General features: G+C 41.6%; 1 pseudogene; it reads right to left on the bottom strand.

The window, feature by feature from the left end:
* Positions 1-7,015: 7,015 nt before the first annotated feature.
* LOC142535437 (dicarboxylate transporter 2.1, chloroplastic-like) lies at positions 7,016-11,072 on the bottom strand (annotated as a pseudogene).
* Positions 11,073-20,647: the final 9,575 nt, after the last annotated feature.

Here is a 20,647-nt window from a genome sequence, read left to right as displayed (position 1 = left end):
ATAATAAGATCAATTTGCATCTGAATTGCATTTATGGGTCTTGGTTCCTCAATCATCTTTGCCTTGCCCTTAGGATGAGTTACGGCGTTAGGAAAATCCACTGCTGAACCAGTTGTGTCCACAACTTCTCTGATATTACGTCTTTTTAGCCTTCTGGAGGTAGTACTGTGGGACAAACAACAATTGTAAGAGGAGCTGGGACTGTTCTTAGTTTCAGCTTTTCTCCAAAATCAGTTATGATAGTGGAGGGGTGGTCAAATATAGTCTTCTGTTTCGGTGGGGCAGCTGGCTGAATCGATTGAATTGAAACAGCTTGGAGAGCTTGTTCAGCTCCTTAAGGGAATAGTCTGAGCTCAGGAAGATCTCCGGGACTAGCAGTTGACTTGGTCTTATGCGACCTGGGTTTCTTCAACAACACAGGAGAAGGGAGATTCTCTGAATCACTGGTAGAAAGAACCAGTTTTCCTTTGATTTGGGGGCAATAGCTGGTTTGATATTGTCAATTTTCTTAACCTTTGCTGCTGACTTGTCAACACCAGTCTACTTCAGCTGCACTTTGGAGGCTGTGAAGATCTTGATTTTATAAGTGAGGAGGAGGGTACTGGAAGTATCCCTTAGTCCTCAACGAGCTTGCTTAGCTGAAGTGTGAAGCCTTTGGACTGCTTCGAAATCTGCACCATGTTCTTCAAGATTGTAAAGAGGATTGATGACCATTTCATCTTTATCCCCTTGACAATAGCAGTCATAACCTGAAATTTCTCGAGAGTAAGGGCATCAAAGTATCTTGACTTTGCTAGAAGGCATTTGGCAACGATGTCAGCCAGCTGCTGGTATTCAGGCTTCGGTTCTTTCTTGGGGTCAGACACTTTGATCTTTTATCCGGTTGCAGACAGAGTGGTCTACATCTCTTCAATGGCAGCAGCAGAGAACTCTGAGAAGCTTGAGTGGCCTTTTGTTGGGAGCTGAAACAAGATCCTAAAGAATTCTTCATCCACGATCAGAACGTGGTCATTCACTTTCATTTGAATATTCCCATCATCAGTAACTGAGATAGATTCATAAATGACGAGGATTTCAGCAGAGTATATTTCCTGGGTTTCCAACCCTGGGAAGGTACGAAGCCCATATGCTTCGATCTTTTCAAACATGCTGCGAACTGATTCTTCAGAGTGTGCAAAGATCGATTCAAATCGATTGCAACAATGTTGGATAGATAAACAGGTGTCTGAGATGCCATTTGATTGATTTTTGCTGAAAAGAGATAATAACACAAGTGATTTGCTCTGAGAATACGAAAGTTTTTAAGCTTTGGAAATGGTGAGACACTTTCCGAGAGTCGATTTTTATTTATATTTGTGACTAGTTCAAATTTTGGACACTTGACAGTCCGTGAGAGATTTTGACCAAATAAGTAAGATTTTCAACCGTTGGACATTTAAATTTAGTAACTGGTTTGAGCAGTTAGATAAAAACGAAAATACGTTTGGAATTCAAAATTTAAATAGATAATTTGTATGTAGGTCACTAATTAATTAAGGAATTTAAAACGAATTAAAGTTGGTGAACTGTATGAGATAAGATTAGTTTATTCAGATACCCACTGATCAGTTCGAAACTGATTCAGTTCAGTTATGAACAACTGACTGATGTTTTATCATTTGACTTATTGAAATTCAAATTCTTCTTAAATTAACATTTAAGATAAATCAATAAGCCCTAAGATATTTCTAAAATAGAAAAACTTTGTCTCTGGTAGTGGTTGGTGAAGATATCAGCTGCTTGTTGTTCAGTTGAAATATATTTCTGTCTGATGTCCTTCTTGAGAGCATGGTCTCTGATGAAGTGATGTCTGACATCAATGTGCTTTGTTCAAGTGAAGAACTTGGTTGTATGTAATCGCAATGGAACAGGTGTTGTCACGGAAGATCGGTGACTCTTCAGTTATTTCCTCCATAATCTTTCAGGTTGTTGTTGAATTCAGAGCAGTTGAGCACATCAATTTCCAGCAACTAAATACTCAGCTTCAGTTGTGGAAGTAACGATGAATGTTTGCTTTTTGCTGAACCGTGAGATCAGTTTGTCTCCTAGAAACTGAGATGATCCACTTGTACTTTTTGCGATCAAGCTTACAACCTGCATAGTATGCATCTGAATAACAAACTAAATTGAAATATGAGTCCTTAGCATACCATACACCCACATTCTGTGTTTCTTTTAAGTATTTCAATATATGTTGGAAGATAAGAAATGTGATTGTTTGGGATTAAGTTGAAATCTAGCACATAAACAAATATCAAATATAATATCAGGACGACTAGCAGTAAGTATAATAAAAAACCTATTAAACCTCTGTAAGTGCCATCTCAACTGATATTCCCCCTTCATCTTTGTCTAGTTTAACTGATGATCTCATGGGGGTGGATGTAGCTGAGCATATTTCTATGTCAAATTTTCTCAGCAATTCCTTCGTATATTTGGTCTGACTGATTAAAATAGCAGTCTTCAGTTGCTTCACTCAGAAGCCTAAAAAGGAATGTCAGTTCACCCCTCATGCTCATCTCGAATTTCTCCTGCATCAGCTTCGCAAACTTATCACATAATTTGGAGTTAGTTGACCCAAATATGATATCATCAACATTAATCTGAACAATCAATTAATGATCTTTTTTGGGTAAATTTGAACAGTATTTTATCAACCGTTCCTACTGTAAATTCAAGATATTAAGAATTTTGATAGGGTCTCATACAAAGCTCGGGGGTTTGTTTTAGACCATACAAAGCTTTGTTCAAATGATAAACATTATTAGAAAATGGTTGATTAACAAAACCTGGAGGCTGTCCTACATACATCTCTTCTTGCAACTGACCATTCAAAAATGTGCTTTTGACATCCATCTAGTATATTTTGAAGTTTTTGTGGGATGCAAAGGCTAGGAATATCCTGATTGCCTCCAGTCTAGCAACTGGAGCATAAGTCTCATCATAATCTATTCATTTCTTTGTTTGTATCCTTTTGCTATCAGTCTTGCTTTATTCCTCACAACTGAACCATCTTCATTCAGTTTGTTCCGGCATACCCATTTGGTACCTATAGTATATTTTGAAGAAGGTCTTGGGACTAATGTCCAGATATTGTTATGTGTAAACTGATTAAACTCTTCTTACATAGAATTTATCCAACTGGGATCAGCTATAGCTTCTTCAGTTTTCTTTGGTTCCAATTGTGATATAAAAGAAGAATGAATAAATAAATTTACATCTAATTTCCGGTTTTCACCGAATCAGATGGGTTACCTAATACCAAATCCTGAGGATGGTTCATGCTCCATATGTAATTTGGATCTGCTTGACTCGTTTGCAAGTCTGGTTCAGTTTGTAACTAATCAATTCCTTCTGCTTCAGTTGGGATGACATCAGTTTGAGGTTGAATATTTCCTAACTGATCATCAAAATGATTATCAGGAACTGTAACTTGTCCAACTGGTGGTTCCACCACTTCTGGTTCTGGTGTTTGAAGGGAATTTTTGACAATCTGATTTTCATCTTCATTGTCATCTTCCAAACTTATATGTTAGGTGATTAATCAGCTCAAATGGATCAATTGGCTTATCAGTTAGTACATTTTCATCAAACACAACATGTGTCGATTTTTCAACATTAAATGTGTGTTTATTGAATATTCTATATGCTTTACTAAAAGACGAGTATCCTAAGAATAATCCTTCATCTGATTTAACGTCGAAGGCATTAAGTGATTCTTACCATGGTTATGAATGAAGTACTTGCACCACAAAATTTTAAAGTAAGATACCACACTTTTCTTGCCATGCTAGATCTCATATGGTGTTTTCAAATGATTTTTGTTAATCATTGATCTGTTTTGAGTATAACATGCGGTGTTGACTGCCTCTGCCCAAAATCGTTGAGAAATACCAGAATCAGATAGCATTGTTATCGCTGCCTCCTTAAGAGTTCGATTTCTTTTTTCAGCTACACCATTCTGTTGTGGTGTTCTTGCAGCAGAGAACTCATGCTTGATTTCTAAATTTTCAAGATATTGAGACAAGGTTTGATTGACAAATTCATTTCTATGGTCAGAACTTATTCTTTCAATCCCGACTGATTTTTCATTTAAAAGTCTCTTTAAAAGTTTGATCAGTTGTGAAGCAGTTTGATCATTTGATTTTAGAAAAATGACCCAAGTAAATCTTGAAAAATCATCAAAAATCACAAGAGTGTATTTTATTCTTCCTAAACTCGTGACTGGTATTGGATCAAATAAGTCCATATGCATCAGTTCGAAGCATCGGGAAGAAGATTTACTTCCTTTGTTTTTAAAAGAGTATCTAACTTGTTTCTCAAACTGACAAGCTGAACAAATTTTATATTTTGAAAAATCACATGTGGGCAGACCAGTTACCAGCTCGTGCTTGCTCAGTTGTGCAATGAATTTGAAGTTTAGATGGTTTAATCTTTTGTGAAATAGCTATTTCTGAGATTGATTAGAAGCTACTAAACAAACTGGCTTGTCGGGTGGATTGCTCCAACTCACTTTGTATATGTTTCCACATCTGTTTCATGTCATGATTAATTAACCAGTTGCATTTCTAACTGAACATGCATGCTTACTGAATTCAACTGAATAATCACTATCGCATAGTTGACTGATGCTGATTAAATTAAATTTTAAATTGCCAACTAGTAATATATCATTGATGAAAATGTTACCATAGATAAGCTTATCTTTACCTACGGTTTTACGTTGAAAGGCATCACCAAACTGATCTTAGGACCAGAATATTTGATCAGTTGAGATATCAGTTCAGAGTTTTCAGTCATATGTCTTGAATATACATTGTCCAAGTACCAAACTGAATCTTTGATCAGTTTACTTGTAACCTGCAATCTCAAATAATAAATAAATTTGGTACCCAAATCTATTTGGGTCCAGAACTGATTAGTCATTTGGGAACCCAGATTTGGATCAGTCGAACTGATCTACCAGTTTCTTTGTTCCAAATAACCTTTCCTGATTTGTGTGTGATTTGTAAGTGCGGTGAAGTTGATATAACATGTGTTTGTGATCCTTTATCCTTGTTGTTCATCCGGTATCGCTTTTGAACATACTTGCTATTATAATAATTGTAATAATAGCCTCTGGATGACTTTTGTTTGGCATAACTGGACTTCTTAGTTGACTAGTTGTTTGATTCAGTTGAACTTTTGGGACTGTAGCCAATTCCATGTCACCTTGCCTTGTTCATATTTTCAACTGATTTTTCAGTTGGTTTTTCTACCTAATTCTTGAAGTCAGGATTCTCTTGTACCATGATTTATTTGATAAAGTGAATGTATTTCCATTTGCTTGTATTCAGTTTTGGCATAGTACCACTAGTTGAGAGTTCATCTTGGCTGTTAAAACTCAGACCAATTCTATCTCAAACTGGTTTTTGCAATCCCTGCATGTTAGTCAGTGTAACTGACGACTTGTTCCAATCATGAATTACTTCAGTCAGTTTAGAGTTTCCATCTCTTAGCTGCTGAATCAACAAATAACTTTCATCCCTTTTAGCTTTCAGCACAGCAATCCCCTCTTTGACATTTAAGCTTTCAACTGACTTAATACTATCAGATGTATCAGTTGAGGGATCATCTTTTTTTGTTTTAGCTTCCTCGAAGGAGATAGCTAGTTTGCAGTGCTTATTTACCATGTCATGCAGTGTAGAGATGAGATCTCTTGTAATATCAGTTGAGCTAAAGTCAAATACCCGATTACTTGCTGGACTCCAGCTTAGAACCATCAGCCATGAGGCATTTCACCTCCTCTTCATCACTTGAGCTGCTAAAACTTTCAGTTTCAGATGCTTCACTGTCTGAGTCAGCCCACTTTGACTTGTTTTCTTATGCTACCAAAGCTTCATGCTTCTTCTTGGATGACTTCTTTTCATCCTTGAACCTTCTTCTGTGCTCGAAGGGCTTTTTAACCTTCTCAACTAATCTTCTACTGTCTTTTTTGGGCTTTGGACAGTCAGCAATAAAGTGACCAGTTTTTCCACAGTTGAAGCATGCTTTCGGTTCCTCCTTGGGTTCATTCCTATGATAGTTTCTTTGATAGGAGCCTTTGTTTTTTCTCATGAACTTCCCAAATTTTCTTACAAACAATGACATTGAATCATTGCTTAACTGTTCTGCTGACTTTTCAGCTGAAACCGATGGTTCCAGTTTCATGTGCTTAAAGCAGTTGTAACTGGTGGAACAGTTGGCTCGTCTTCTCTGGTCTGCATTTCAAACTCGTAGGCTTTCAGATCTGCAAATAGATCATGTAATTCCACCATGATCAAATCCTTGGATTCCCTCATTACCATTGTTTTAACATCTCATTCCCTGGCAAGACCACTCATAACTTTCAGGGCAATATCTTTATTTGAGTGCACTCTTCTAGGTGCATTCAGTTCATTTACTATGCTGCTGATTATTTCATCAAAGTCACTCATCGACTCACCAGTTTTCATTTTGATACTGTCAAATTTTTGAACAACAACTGATAGCTTGTTTTCCTTTGTCTGCTCATTTCCTTCGCATAACTAAATCAGCTTGTCTCATATTTCTTTAGCTGATTTACACAATTTTATCTTGCTAAATGTGTTTTTGTCCAGAGTTTTATGCAGAATGTCCTTAGTCACATTGTCCAATTTGACTTTTCTCTTTTCTTCTGAAGTCCACTCATCTTGTGGCTTCTCTATTCGGTGTGGTGCTCCATCATTATAAACAACAGCTATATAGGCTTTCATGATTTTCATCGGTCCATCTGTGATGACATATCACATATCATCATCTTGAGCAGCTAAATGAACTTGCATTCTTATCTTCCCATCATCGAATTCTTTCCTGAGATTCGATCCAGGGAAATGAATTTGTTTTGCGGATAATGATGATTATGTATTTAATTATCAGAGTGAAAAATAAAACTAAGTATTTTCAGATCATCTCGTTATTAATGAATACCAATGAAAAGGAACGATAAAGAGAGGAGGGTGATTTGTGACCAAAATTCAACAATGCATTTCTTACTGGATTGGTTCCCAGAATTCAATTTATTTAACCTATAATTCTGGCAAAAAAACAAGGAAAAAGCTCCAACTAAGTTGTCAGCTTGATCCACATCTGTTTCCAGATTGCATTTTTCTTAGCTTCATCTGGGGGATGGCGACTCTTAGTAACAGGGAACCATGAATGAGAAGAACCAAAATTTTACTAAGACAATCATTTGGATCAATACAGCCCCAAGAACTTCCACCAAACCATCCTACGGCACCCCACATCAAGAGCGTTGATAAAGGCCATGATGAATCCAAATTTGAAGACTTCCCGAAGATCTATGTAATCAGCTGTTGTCAAATTTCAATAAAGAAACAGTTAGTCATTCAATGAAGTTCGGAATTCCAATTAGAAAATCAGATCATGTTCGCTTCCTTCTTAACTTAACAATCAAATTGGTTGCAAGACGTGTTTTCCAAGATTACAAAAGATGCTTTACGGTATCATGCAATGGACTTTTCTGAAAATTTGATTATTTATGTTCATGAGGCAAGGATGTGTGTAAAAGTACCTGCCAGAGGATTAACTTGAGTTTCGCTTCGGTAGACCATGTCGTGGGAGATAACAAAATGAGCAGCTGTGCATGACATCAAAAACAATTAAATAGATGTACCTCCAAAATATACAGCCGCTTGACCACTGCTATGACGTGTCAAAGCACCAAATAGATTGGTGTTGTAGGCAAAAGCCAGTGCTGATAGCACACCAGGCACTCCAAAAGCCAGATGCATGAAAAGAAAGGCAGAAAATAGTGCCCCATCGTGGCCTGTTTGGCTTGCGAATAAGTAGTGGATCAAGAAATAAGCGGCTTGCAGAAGGACGAATGCTGCAGGCCAGCTTAATGATAATGATTGGAGGGATTTGGCTACACAAATCGACATCCAGCTTACAATGCCAAGGTTTGTCAACTGGCCAGCCATTCCCATAAGAACGGCAAACCAAGCCAAAGTATCCCAGGCGGATTTTTCTCTTAAGCAATCATCCCAATCTAGAACTCCGAGTAGTAAGAGAATTGATAACCCAATCGTGGCAGCAACAACACTTGCGATACCAATAGCATCTCTGTGCACATTCTATCTTATATCAATTGACACTAAACAGGAAGTCCGTGACAACAAAATGAAACGTCTAGAATAATTATATGCTAGTGCTAAAAATGTGTTTAAGCAGTTTGAAGTATTTAGAAAGCCCATAAACTATGCACAAATGGGTTGGTAACTTTAAAAAATAGATAAGTAAGAACTTTTCGTCCAAGAGTTCCTAATGTTATTCCTAAAGCAGAAAAATGATGCACCTAGTCAAAATCTAATCTCATCCAAATAAGTAATTTCATTTGTAAAATTTATACTTGATAGCAACATAAAGAATGAAATACAAAACCTAATTTCCCTTTGTTTCAAGCCAAGCAAGCAAATGTATATCAATAATGATATGCTATCAGTAATCCAGTATTGAAAGAATCAGTTTCTTACCCAAAAACCCAAAGAGAAACTGCAAGAAGCATTGTACCAACCATCACCCATTCATTTTTGGTCACGGGACCATAAGTTCCAATTTCTTTGCAGCCATTGCAGGTGCATCAGGCGTGTCTTTGGTCTCAGGAGGATAAATTTTGTATAAGATGTAGCTAGAAGAGAAACAAAAGTAGGTAAACTAGCAGCCTTGAACCAAGAAACCCATGGATTTGCAATTATGACCCAAGTTCCTCTGCTAGTTTAAGGCATAGCAAGTTTTGAGCTGCAGTAGTTAGGAAAAGAGCACCAGAGTTACCGGCAGACTGTCACACATCAGAAGAGCCGTGTATGAGTAAAAGAGAGGCAATGAACTAAATGTCCCATGTGAACTAATGTTAAATAACCGTACTTCAACAAAGAAACACTACTCGTGTGGCTCTCAAGTTCCAAACAAGATTTATTAGATAAATACTCTTTTACAAAGAAACACATGGAGTCAAAAGTGAAGCTTACAAGACCTCCTATAGGTTCCCAGATAAAAAATGGCCATAGTTAAATGGTATTCATTAAAGAAATGTCAAAACTCAAAGCACAGCATTAAAAATCATAAAACTTCGAGCTATAGTTCCAGGAATTGAGTATCAAACGAGCACTAATTTAATTTACTTTTAAGAAAACAGGGAATGCCTGGACTGATTCTGTAGATAATTATGTCAGTTGAAGTGACAAATATTAATCAAATTCAATCGCCAGACAAAAGTACCTTAAGCTAGTAGGACATAATAAAAATAAGGTATTTGAATCCGAAATGGAGATTAAGATTGCCAACACTTGAATTTCACATAACACATAAATAGAAGAACATAAACTAAGGACTAGATTGAAACTTGAAAGAAACAAACTACACAAACCGTCACTGACAATGATTACAATCAAAAGCAAAACTGCGCCTACTCCAACTTCAAATGAAAAACTATGAACTAAAACAATCCAACATAGCAAAGAACGACCATTTTCACATGATGCAAAACAAAACTGGAGCCCAATTGACAGAATCAACCAAATTCGCCGAAACTAAGCAAACAAATAAACAGAATTTTGAGGCAAACAACAAACCTGAAACTGAGATTGTACTAAATAAGAACCAATCTTCTTCTTGGAAGAGTCACCAGGTCTACTCCCGGCCGCCAAAGACAATGATTTGATGATTGGCAAGAAAACACCTCCCGCCCTCGCCGTGGTGCTCGGCATTGCCGGAGCAATCAACACCTCACTCAAAGTTAACCCGTATGACAACCCGGGCGTATTCTTACCCAAACATCTAACAAAACGTCGCAATTCTATCAACTAAGCCCGTCTCGATGAAACCCCGAGCAAAGAAAAAGGAAATGACAATCAGCCATATGACTTCATTGGTGAAGGAGGAAGAGGCTACAGAAAAAGAGAGGGTTTTAGTTATAATGGAGGTAGTGAGGCCAAGAAAAGCCAAGCGCCGACGGGAAGGGGACTGAGGACCAGTCCGGCGATGGTGGAGAGGAAAATGGAGAGCAATTGCCAGGCTTGAGCTGTGACTTCAGGCGGCATGCGAACAAAATAGCGAACGATTAAACCGATGGATATAGAGATCACGAAAGGGATGAGCTTCGCGCCTTGAGGCGGAGGAGGTGATGGCTGCTTTAGTTCCGTGGCGCCGGAAACTTCCAGGGATAACGAGGGGGGCGGCGAGAGAACAACCAAGCGGTTTACGGAAGAGGGGGGTGGGGTTGAAGGTGGGGTGGCGAATGAAAGGAAGGTTGTGGGCGGCAGTGGGTGGGTAATTGAGCTCTGGTAAGGGGCGGAGGTGGGTGGAAGAAATGGAAGGAGCAGGGCGGAGGAGGGTGGCGGAGAGGCGAGAGAAGGATGCGGTGGATGGAGAGTAGAGAAGGGCAACGCTCTCTGATACCGAGATGTCCCGGCCAGGGATAATGCTTGGGTTAGGGATATAGATTATTCATGAGTTGTGAATGACCCGGGACAATACAGCGGGGATCTGCATATAAACTTGGATCTTGAGTGAACGGAATATTGGATGAATAGCTCGTCGGGGAGAATCTACGGAAAGTGTTCATCAGAAGGCCGAGCTATCTAACATCCGGGACGTCATCTCCCCGGGCTATTGGATGCCCTGATTCTTACACAAACTTCCGGGAAGATTTCTACCCGGGCCACTTCGGTATAAGCGCCACACTCGAGTACACTATTAAGGTAGGGTGTGGGCGGCCGTCCTATCTCTGACACTAAGTGGTTGACAAAATCAGGTAGGTTGGATGTGACTAGTAGAGGATTTGACATGTCAGAATGTAGGGTATAATCAGCTGCCCTACTACAATTAGTAGGCAACACAAAAAACGAGATATCATTACATCTCCTACTATAAATATCAGGTTCTCTCTTTACATTTACTCTCTATTCAGATATTGAAAACTCACATTTATTACTCATTTATTGCCTACACTCTTACACCAATATCACAACCACCATTCGTTTACATTGGTTCTTTTGGTTGAATCATTCACTGACTTAAGAATCGGAGTGGCTACGCAGGATACGTCTTCGGCGCCCATTCACTTGGTTATTTTCTTGAGTGCAGATCGTTTCAGTCACTCGGGAAGAGAAGCATCTGGTTCAAACACATTTTGCTCTTATTTCTTTCACTATTTTGATAGCAGATTCGGTGGAGCATCTGACCTGGCTCATCCTTTTCACCTGGATCGCATCACTGGCGCCGTCTGTGGGAAACAAGAGTTATAAGGCGTTGATATGGCTCCTACCAGGAGAATGAATCAAGAAACTTCTCGGATTCAGGAAGAGAATAACACACATCTTTCTGGTGCAGGTGGCCCGCCACCCACTGGTCCCCTTCCTACTGTTAACTTAATACCTGAAGAGTTGGCAAGATTATATTTGATGCGGTGGAGGCAGCCTTGGCAAAGAAACCCCTTGCTAATCATTCTACCCGACCAGAGCAAGAACATGAGCATGTTCGAGAAGAGCAGGAGAAAGAGAGAAGGGAGGAAGAAAGGGAGTCGAGTGCTGGTTCCAAATCTCCTACTGTGGCAGAAGAACTAGAAGAGTCGAGGAAAAAGGTGAAAGTGTTGGAAGGGCAAGTCGACTCTAGGAGCAGCACTCGAGTTGTTGTCAAGGGTTGTCCGTTCTCTGATATCATCGTCCGGGAGCCACTTCCCGGGCATTTTAAGTCAGCCAGGATTAAGGATTATGACGGGAGTCCTGACCCTGAAGAACATCTCGCCATTTTCGAAAATATGGCCATGCTACATTGTTATGGAGACCAGATCAAGTGTAAAGTATTTTTAAAGACACTGGTTGACTCGGCCCAGAGGTGGTTCGAAGGGTTGGCGCCTCAAAGCATCCAATCTTTTGAAGATTTTTAAAAAGTATTCTTGCACCAATTCAGCAGCAGAATACAAGAAGACCGCTTTCAGTTTGTTTGAAGTGAAGCAGGGCCAAGATGAAATTTAAGAGCATACATCAAAAGATTCAATCGAGTAGCTTTTTGGATGTCCCTTCCTGAGCCCCCGAGACAAAAACCACTGCATTCATGCAAGGGGTTGTGGGAGGGAGATTTCTTTCGATCTCTAACAAAGAAGTTGCCCAGAGACTTTGAAGATCTCTTATCCCGGGCAGAAAAATACATCAATATGGAAGATGCCCAGAACCAAAAAAGAGAAGCTTTGAAGAGAGCCAGGGGAGATCAGGTTGTCAGGACCGAGGAGAGAGCTCATAAGAAGGGTGGTTTGGGGTATTTTTCTCATATCCCCTTGAGAGTTGCCCGGGATCGGGAGATTCAAGAATGTAGGTTAGATATGGCCCAGCACCCAGGTTCAATGGAACGATTGACGAGACCAAAAAATAAAGGGTTTTGTACCCTTCATAAAGAATGTTCCCATGACACTAGTGAGTGTCGGACTTTAAAGAGAGAATCCACTCGATGTACTGCGTCAGGTCTAATACACACAGTGAGCTAAGGAAACCACCATGGTTAGCCCAGCGTCTCGGACCTAATACTTCTAGAAGATTGGCAGATGTCCAGAGTGGAAGCAGGAGAGAGGAAGGAAGCTCTCGGGAGAGGAGAAAGGAGCAACCAGAAAAGAAAAACTCCTCCCCGATACGAGGAGTAATAAAAATGATTTCAAGAGGATCCACAGATGGTGATTCTAACCGGGCTCGGAAGGCAAGAAGTAGAAGAGAGTGTCTAAAAGTGGATAGAAGGGGGAGGAATGAGCCGGTCATAAGTTTTGGCCCGGAAGACCTCAGGGGAGTCAGTCTACCCCATAATGATGCTCTTGTTATTTAAGTCCGGTTGCTAATTATGATGTATTAAGAGTTTTCGTTGATAATGGCAGCTATGTCAATGTCATCTCAAAGAGGCCTTGGTGCAAATGGATTTGTATAAATATCAGTTGGAGGCGGTCGAGACTGTCTTATTTGGCTTCGCGAGCCATGCTATATACCCAGAAGGGTAGATAACATTGCCACTAATTCTGGGAACTGGAGACTTGCGAAAGACGGTTATGACTGTCTTCACAATAGTAGACGCCCCATCCTCATATAATATCATTCTTGGGCGACCAGCTATGAACGAGATGAGGGATGTGGCTTCCATTTATCATCTGAAAATCATATTTCCGGTACAAGGTCAAGTCGGGGAAGTCAAGGGGGATCATCCTTGTTCTCGGAGGTGTAATGGGGAAACTGTCCGAGTGGATCAAAAGAGGGCAAGGAAGGAAGACAAAGGGAAGAAAGTGAGTCGGGTGGAAGAGATGCCTGAAGAAAGAGAGGTGGATTTTGTTGCTGAGGAAGAGCAAGAAGCGGTGGAAATTGAGCCGGGGAAACATATTCGAGTGGCCTGAGACCTTAATGTTTCCACCCGGGTAAGTCTTTTAAATTGTTTAAAAGCTAACATTAATGTTTTCGCTTGGTCTCAACAGGAACTAGTCGGGTTCTCACCCCGCGTGGCTGAGCATAAATTAAATATTATCCCGGGGTCCCGACCTGTGAAGCAAAAGAAAAGGCATTTTGGCCACGAGAAGGATAAAGTCATTAATGAACAGGTGGAAGAGTTGTTGCGGGCCGGCCACATTCGGGAGGTACAATTTCCTACTTGGCTATCGAATGTGGTCCTTGTTCCAAAAGCTACCGGGAAGTGGAGGATGTGTGTGAATTTCAGGGATTTAAATAAAGCTTGTCCCAAAGATTGCCACATGCTTCCCCGGATTGATCAATTGGTGGATTCCACCTCCGGATTCGAATTATTAAGCTTTATGGATGCTTATCATGTAGAACCCGTAAGTCAGTAGACGTATAAGCCATGCATAATTCTAGATTTTAAATTTAATTGACTTCATTGCATGATTATTTTAAATGCATTTGTTTGAAGTTAATTATTTCATTATTTCAGTTCAGTAGATTGATTTTTAGCATTTCAGTATTTCAGTGAGGCCGGACCGGAGTTGGAGTTTTGAGATAGAATTTAAGATTTGAGAAATATTCCAGAAGTTAATTTAGCTAGCAAGTAAGTTCATTTAAGTTAAAAAAGAAGTTTAAGGAATTATTTAAGTTAGTTGAGGATTTTAATTTAATTATTGGAGGTGATTAAGAAATGAGCTCATTTAAGTTACTTAATTAAGGGGTTAGCTCACTAAATTATTTAAAGGATTAGTAAGGCTTTCAAGGATTATTAGTTGACTAGATAATCAACATTTCCCTTTATTTTATCATGCATTTTTCGGCCACCCTTAGTGCTAGAAGATTCATTTTCCAACTCACCAACTTTGACCAATTCTTTGCATGTAATTAGTAGGATAATTCTAGGATTTTTGGGAGCACAATTTAATTAAATAAATGGACATATCCTAGACTAGAATCAAGCCAATATTCGGCCACCTTATCCCCAAGAAGACTTGATATCAAACAACAATTCAAATTCAAAGGAGGGTGGACTTAGTCTTGATTCATTCCCTTATATCTTGCACCCTTTCTCCTCACCTTCCTAACCATTTTTCCCCCCCTCTCTTTTTCGAAAATTCAGAGTGAATTCACACTCATTTTCAGTAGAAAAATCGTGAGTCTTAGCTAGAGGGAAGGCAAGAAAAATCGAGAGCAAGAAAGGTAGACAAGAACGCTCCACCTCCTCCGTGCCCGCGTCGTCGTCGTTTCGTTCGTTTTCTTTCGAAACGAAACCAGGCATGTCTAGATTTCTTTCAAACCTCAATCAAGTCATATTATCATTTATTTTTCAGTACATGATCATGTTTTAGCAAGCAAAAACCGAGATACATGTCAAAATATTTTTGGAACACACATGCAGAATTTTCGGCTCTTCATGGCAAGCTTCACGTTTTTCTGAGTTTTGATGGTTTCAGGTATTGGATCGACTCCAGGCTCCCAAGGCGGCTTGTATACATGTAGTAGGATGCATTAGGACCATGTTGGTCCATTCAAACCAGCCCCATACTTGCTGGAAAACCGAAATGACAGCAAGTTCCCCATAGGTGCAGAAATGTGATTCGAAATTTCAGTTTTGTGTCAAGGGTTGTGGATCTGATCTTGGCTGCCCCAAGGGCCTTTAGCCATGGTTGGATCACTTCCCTAGCATGTCTAAGACGTGACTAAGTTGCCCTTTTGGTGGCTTGGTCCATGGTTCATCGGTTTTTAATAAAAACGTCGAAAACAGCCCCTTTCCCCATTCGGCCCTTCCATTTTCAGCATATGGTTCGTTTCTTTTGTGACTTGGTGTGGATCTTGGTTGGCCTATGCCCTTAGCCATGGTTCATATCATGCTCCTAGATGTCTAGATCGTGCCATGGTCAATCAAATGGCCACTGGAACGACGCAAGACATCGATCATAGCATAAACACCACACACGCATGCATGTTGCTCTCGGTTGGATCCTTCGGTTAAGATTTGGTGTGATGCGGATTGTGGCTGGCCTAGGGCCCTTAGCCATGGTTCAAATCATTCCTTGGGATGTTGGTAAGAGTCTCTGGTCGGTGGTTCACGCCCCTAATGGCCGATAGCCTCGAAACCAATGCAAGTCTTGTAGTGCGCAGCTGCTGTATTTTTTTGACAGCAAGTATGCTGCTGTTCAGAAGCGTCGTTTGAGTTCTTGGTTGGCTTTTAGCCCATGGCCTTGGACTGGACAGTGCCTCATTGAGTTAGGAAGGTCATGTTTTCGACCGTTTGTCATTTGGATCATTTTTTGAGGTCGTACGAGAATTTACGGTGCAATGTGCCAAGTTGACTCTCGAAAGAGCGTTTCGTGTTTTGGCCTCCATTCCACCTAGATTTCGACCCTACCATTTTAGGAACATTATTTTATGATTTTTCAGCGTATTTTAATCATGACTATATGTCGGTTCAGTGTCGGTTCAGGTTGGCTCGGAGTCATGATTAAATGCGAAGTCATTAGGCGTCATAGTCGCATCTTTTGAACGTAAATTGCATAGTTGGTCATGTTTAAGCTATTGCATATTTTTCATGGCACAGTTAGGTTGCAGCGAGCCTGGGAACGATCCAATCCAATCCAGTTGGTAAAATTACAGGAATTTTCATTATGCCAGTTAATTATTTTACGTGCATTAAATAGAAAATGATTATTTTTGAGATTTATGCGATATGGCTTGTGGTTCATTCACTATGTGGGAGTGTTATTTTTATACGGTCGCCAGTGACCGATCAGTTCAGTATGGTACCACCCGGTCGCCAGTGACCGGCCAGCTCAGTTCAGTTTCAGCCTCCCCGGTAGCCAGTTACCGATCAGTTCAGCTTAGTGCAGTGGCCACAGGCGTAAAACATAATCTCAACAGAAATTTATCAGTTATTTCAGTACAGGCTCCAAGGAGCAAATATTTTTACAGTGATTTCCAGTTCAGTTATGCACGTATTATAATTGCTCAGTACAGATTATTTTCAGTATGCCTCAGGACATGATATTTTATCACATGCATATTTTAAATTCAGATTTTTACTCGTTACCTGCGATTTATGCATGCTGAGTCTTTAGGCTCACTAGACTTGATTGTTGTAGGTACTGATGAGGCCAGGCCGAGGGCGGGGACCAGTGAGCCAGCTTGGGTCGGCAGTAGTGGCACCCGAGGACCTCAGTGCAGCAGTTGTTATGTTTTTTCCGCAAACAAATTTTATCAGTTGTTGGATATTTTTAAATTGTGATTTTAGGCAAACTTTATTTTCTTCCGCTGCAAATATTTTGAAATATGGAACTTGATTCACCAGTGATTTTATGAATGAGGCCATTTAAGTTCTTTTAAAAAGAAAATTTTTAATTTTCCGCAAATTTCCAAGAAAGGAGTTTTAGGGCCTTCACAGTTGGTATCAGAGCAGTGGTTCTGTATAGGGTTTCACTACTACTGACCGTGAGAAGCTCACGAAGCCACGCCTTTGGTCTGTAAGTTTTTCAGTTCAGCATTTTGTTCAGCATTCAGTTAAAGCATGAATTATTTTGTCAGCATGCTTCCAGATTTTCAGTATTTCAGAGTTCATTTAAAATAAATTATGGAATTATGCCTGTTAGTTACGTATGGGTTATGTTGGAACAGTATGCCCCCTAGACGCATTTTAGAGCGCAACAGAGAGGTGGAGCCTCGCCGAGAGGACAGAGAGGAGCATAGACCGGAGGGAGACCTACCACCTCCTCCACCGCCCCCACCGGACATGAGTGCCCAGATGTTAGCTGGGATGGCACAGTTCTTCGCACAGTTTGCGGGGGGCAATGCCGCAGCCGTAGCCGCAGCCGCAGCCAGGCCGACAGGGCCGAGGCTGTGTATGAGCGATTCATGAAGATGCGCCCGAAGGAATTCTCTGGGGCATCTGACCCCATGGTTGCCGAGGGATGGATCAAATCCCTCGAGGTGATCTTCGATTTTATGGAGCTGGGGGACACAGACCGAGTCCGATGTGCCACCTACTTGTTCACTGGAGACGCCCGCTTGTGGTGGGAAGGAGCTTCGGTAGCCCTGTCATTGGCTACACTTTCTTGGACCTGCTTTACGGAGGTTTTCTACTCCAAGTATTTTGCTGAGGAGGTTCGCACCAGGCTGACCACCGATTTCATGAGCCTGAGACAGGGGGATATGTCGGTTACGGAGTTTATCCGTAAGTTCGAGAGGGGCTGTCACTTTGTGCCCCTGATAGCGAATGATGCCAAAGCCAAGCTGATGCACTTCCTGGTGGGTTTACAGGCCGATATTGCGCCGGGATGTTAGGGTATCTGACCCTGCTACTTATGAGGTTGCCGTCGCCAAGGCCCTAGCCGCAGAGCAGGATCTGCGGGTATCGAGAGGGATCGCCAGGGCAAGCGCCCAGTCCAGGCACCGCACCGCACCTCCTCCTCTTCAGCATCAGCAGCAGAATAAGAGGCCTTTTCATGGACCGCCCAGGAACAGAGGCCCAGCAGCAGCAGCAGCAGCAGCAGCGGGACGCCAATCCCGAGGACTCAGGGCACCCAGTCTGTCCCAGGTGCTCACGTCGCCATCCTGGAGCATGTATGGCTGGCTCAGGAAAGTGTTTTAAGTGTGGCAGTCCAGACCACATGTTGCGCAGTGCCCTCAGAGGAATCTTGCCTACCCAAGGCAGAGTTTTTGCTCTCCATGCCGCGGAAGCCCAACCCGGAGAGCTATGTTGTTGACAGGTACCTTTAAAACTTTAAGTTATTATTTGAATTTCCGCGTTTGGGAATCGGGATTTAGATTTTGAACTTAGAACTGTTATAGTGATTGCATGCTCTACTCAGATTTATTTCGGGGGAAATTAAGCTAGAGGAACCTAGACCTTTGCGTGTCTATAGTTTAGATCTTGTAGTGGGATTCAACTTAGAGCTCCGCTCTTTCAGGGAGAATTTTTATATCTGGTTCCGCTACCAAGGCCTTGATAGATTCAGGGGCCACTCACTCATTTATTTCGGAGGTCTTTGCAAACTTTCTCAAGATCCAGACCATTGGGCTAGATACAGCCTTTTCAGTAGTGTTGCCGTCAGGCGAGGAGATGGCAGCGACCAATGTTATCCGAGATATAGACCTTGAGCTGCACGGTAATCTTGTTTATGCTGATCTGATGTGCTACCGATGCCGGAATTTGACATCATCCTAGGGATGGACTGGCTATTGAGAACAGAGTGTTGATAGACTTCCAGCGGAGATCCGTTCTTGTCCGACCGCCTGGAATGGAGCAGTTCTTATTTGAGCCGGACAGGTACTTTTCCTTTACCGCGCATTATCCTTATGTTCAGGCTAGGAAGCTCATGCATAGAGGGTGTCGGGCATTTCTAGCAACCCTTTTATCTGTCCCCGAGGAACCCAAGCCAGTCAGCCTCAGATGTTCCGATTGTTAGAGATTTCTTAGACGTTTTTCCCGAAGACGTCTCTGGTATGCCACCAGAGAGAGAGGTGGAGTTTTCCATTGAGCTTATGCCAGGTACGACTCGATATCCAAAGCGCCATACCGACTAGCACCGACCAGAGATGGCAGAGCTTAAGAAGCAGATCCAAGAACTTCTCGACAAGGAGTTCATTCGCCCGAGCTTTTCTCCATGGGGCGCGCCAGTCTTATTCGTGAAAAAGAATGATGGCTCGATGAGGCTTTGCATTGACTACCGGGAGTTGAACAGGGTTACAGTGAAGAATAAATACCCACTGCCGAGGATTGAGGATCTGTTTGACAGTTGCAGGGAGCTTCGATTTCTCCAAGATAGATCTGCGTTCCGGTTATCACCAGTTGAGGGTGAGAGATGCTGATGTCTCGAAGACAGCTTTCAGGACTCGTTATGGCCACTACGAGTTCCTTGTGATGCGTTCGGTCTGACGAATGCGCCAGCGATCTTCATGGATCTCATGAATCGCGTATTTCAGCCGTACCTCGACCAGTTTGTGATAGTGTTCATAGATGACATTCTCGTCTACTCCAAGAGTCGGGAGGAGCACAGCAGGCATCTGACCACAGTGTGCAGACATGCAGAAACATAAACTATTCGCAAAGTTCAGTAAGTGCGAATTCTGGTTAGAGAAGGTGGCGTTCTTGGGCCACATTGTTTCTAGCAGTGGCATTGAGGTAGACCCCGCGAAAGTTGTAGCAGTCAGAGATTGGGTTGTGCCTCAGAATGCATCAGAGATCCGCAGTTTTTCTTGGGCTAGCAGGATATTACAGAAATTCATCCAAGGATTTTCCTCTATTGCCGTTCCACTCACAGCACTGACAAAGAAAAATGTGAAGTTTGTGTGGAGCGAGGAGTGTCAGAAGAGTTTCGATACTTTGAAGCAAGCTCTTATCTCAGCAACCGGTTTTTGGCTGTCCGTCAGGATCTGGTGAGTTTGTCCTTTATACCGATGCTTCGAAGCTTGGTTTAGGTGCAGTTTTGATGCAGCATGGGAGAGTGATAGCGTATGCTTCTCGACAGCTGAAAATCCACGAGAAGAACTACCCACCCATGATCTGGAGTTAGCGGCCGTAGTTTTTGCTTTGAAGATTTGGAGGCACTTATCTGTATGGAGAGAAGTGTCAGATCTGTACCGACCATAAAAGCCTCACGTATTTCTTTACGCAGACGGAGCTGAACATGCGTCAGAGACGTTGGTGGAGCTTGTTAAAGACTACGATTGTGACATTAGCTACCACCCGGGTAAAGCTAATGTAGTTGCGGATGCTTTGAGCAGGAAAGTCGCAGTGATGGCTCACTTGACGATTCAGAAAACCTCTTCAGATCGAGATGCAGAGGTTTGATCTTGAGACTTACCTCGAGGTAGAGTTCCTCGTTTATCTACCTTGACTATCCAGTCCTCTCTTATTGGACCGTATTCGCAGCGGTCAGGCAGCAAATGAGCAGTTGGCACAGTGGAAGAAGAGAGATGAAGCTAAGGGCAGTGTTTTGTATCAGTCAGCGACGGTATTGTGAGATACCGAGATAGGATATGGGTTCCCAGCAAGTGATTCTATCCGAGCAGACATCTTATCGGAGGCCCATACGTCCCCGTACTCCATTCACCCTGGGAGTACGAAGATGTACAAGATTTGCAGCTATTGTATT

Source organism: Primulina tabacum, unplaced genomic scaffold, assembly GCF_025594145.1.
Source record: "Primulina tabacum isolate GXHZ01 unplaced genomic scaffold, ASM2559414v2 Contig1018, whole genome shotgun sequence".
Classification (NCBI taxonomy): domain Eukaryota; kingdom Viridiplantae; phylum Streptophyta; class Magnoliopsida; order Lamiales; family Gesneriaceae; genus Primulina; species Primulina tabacum.
This window is presented reverse-complemented; position numbering and strand designations above follow the sequence as displayed.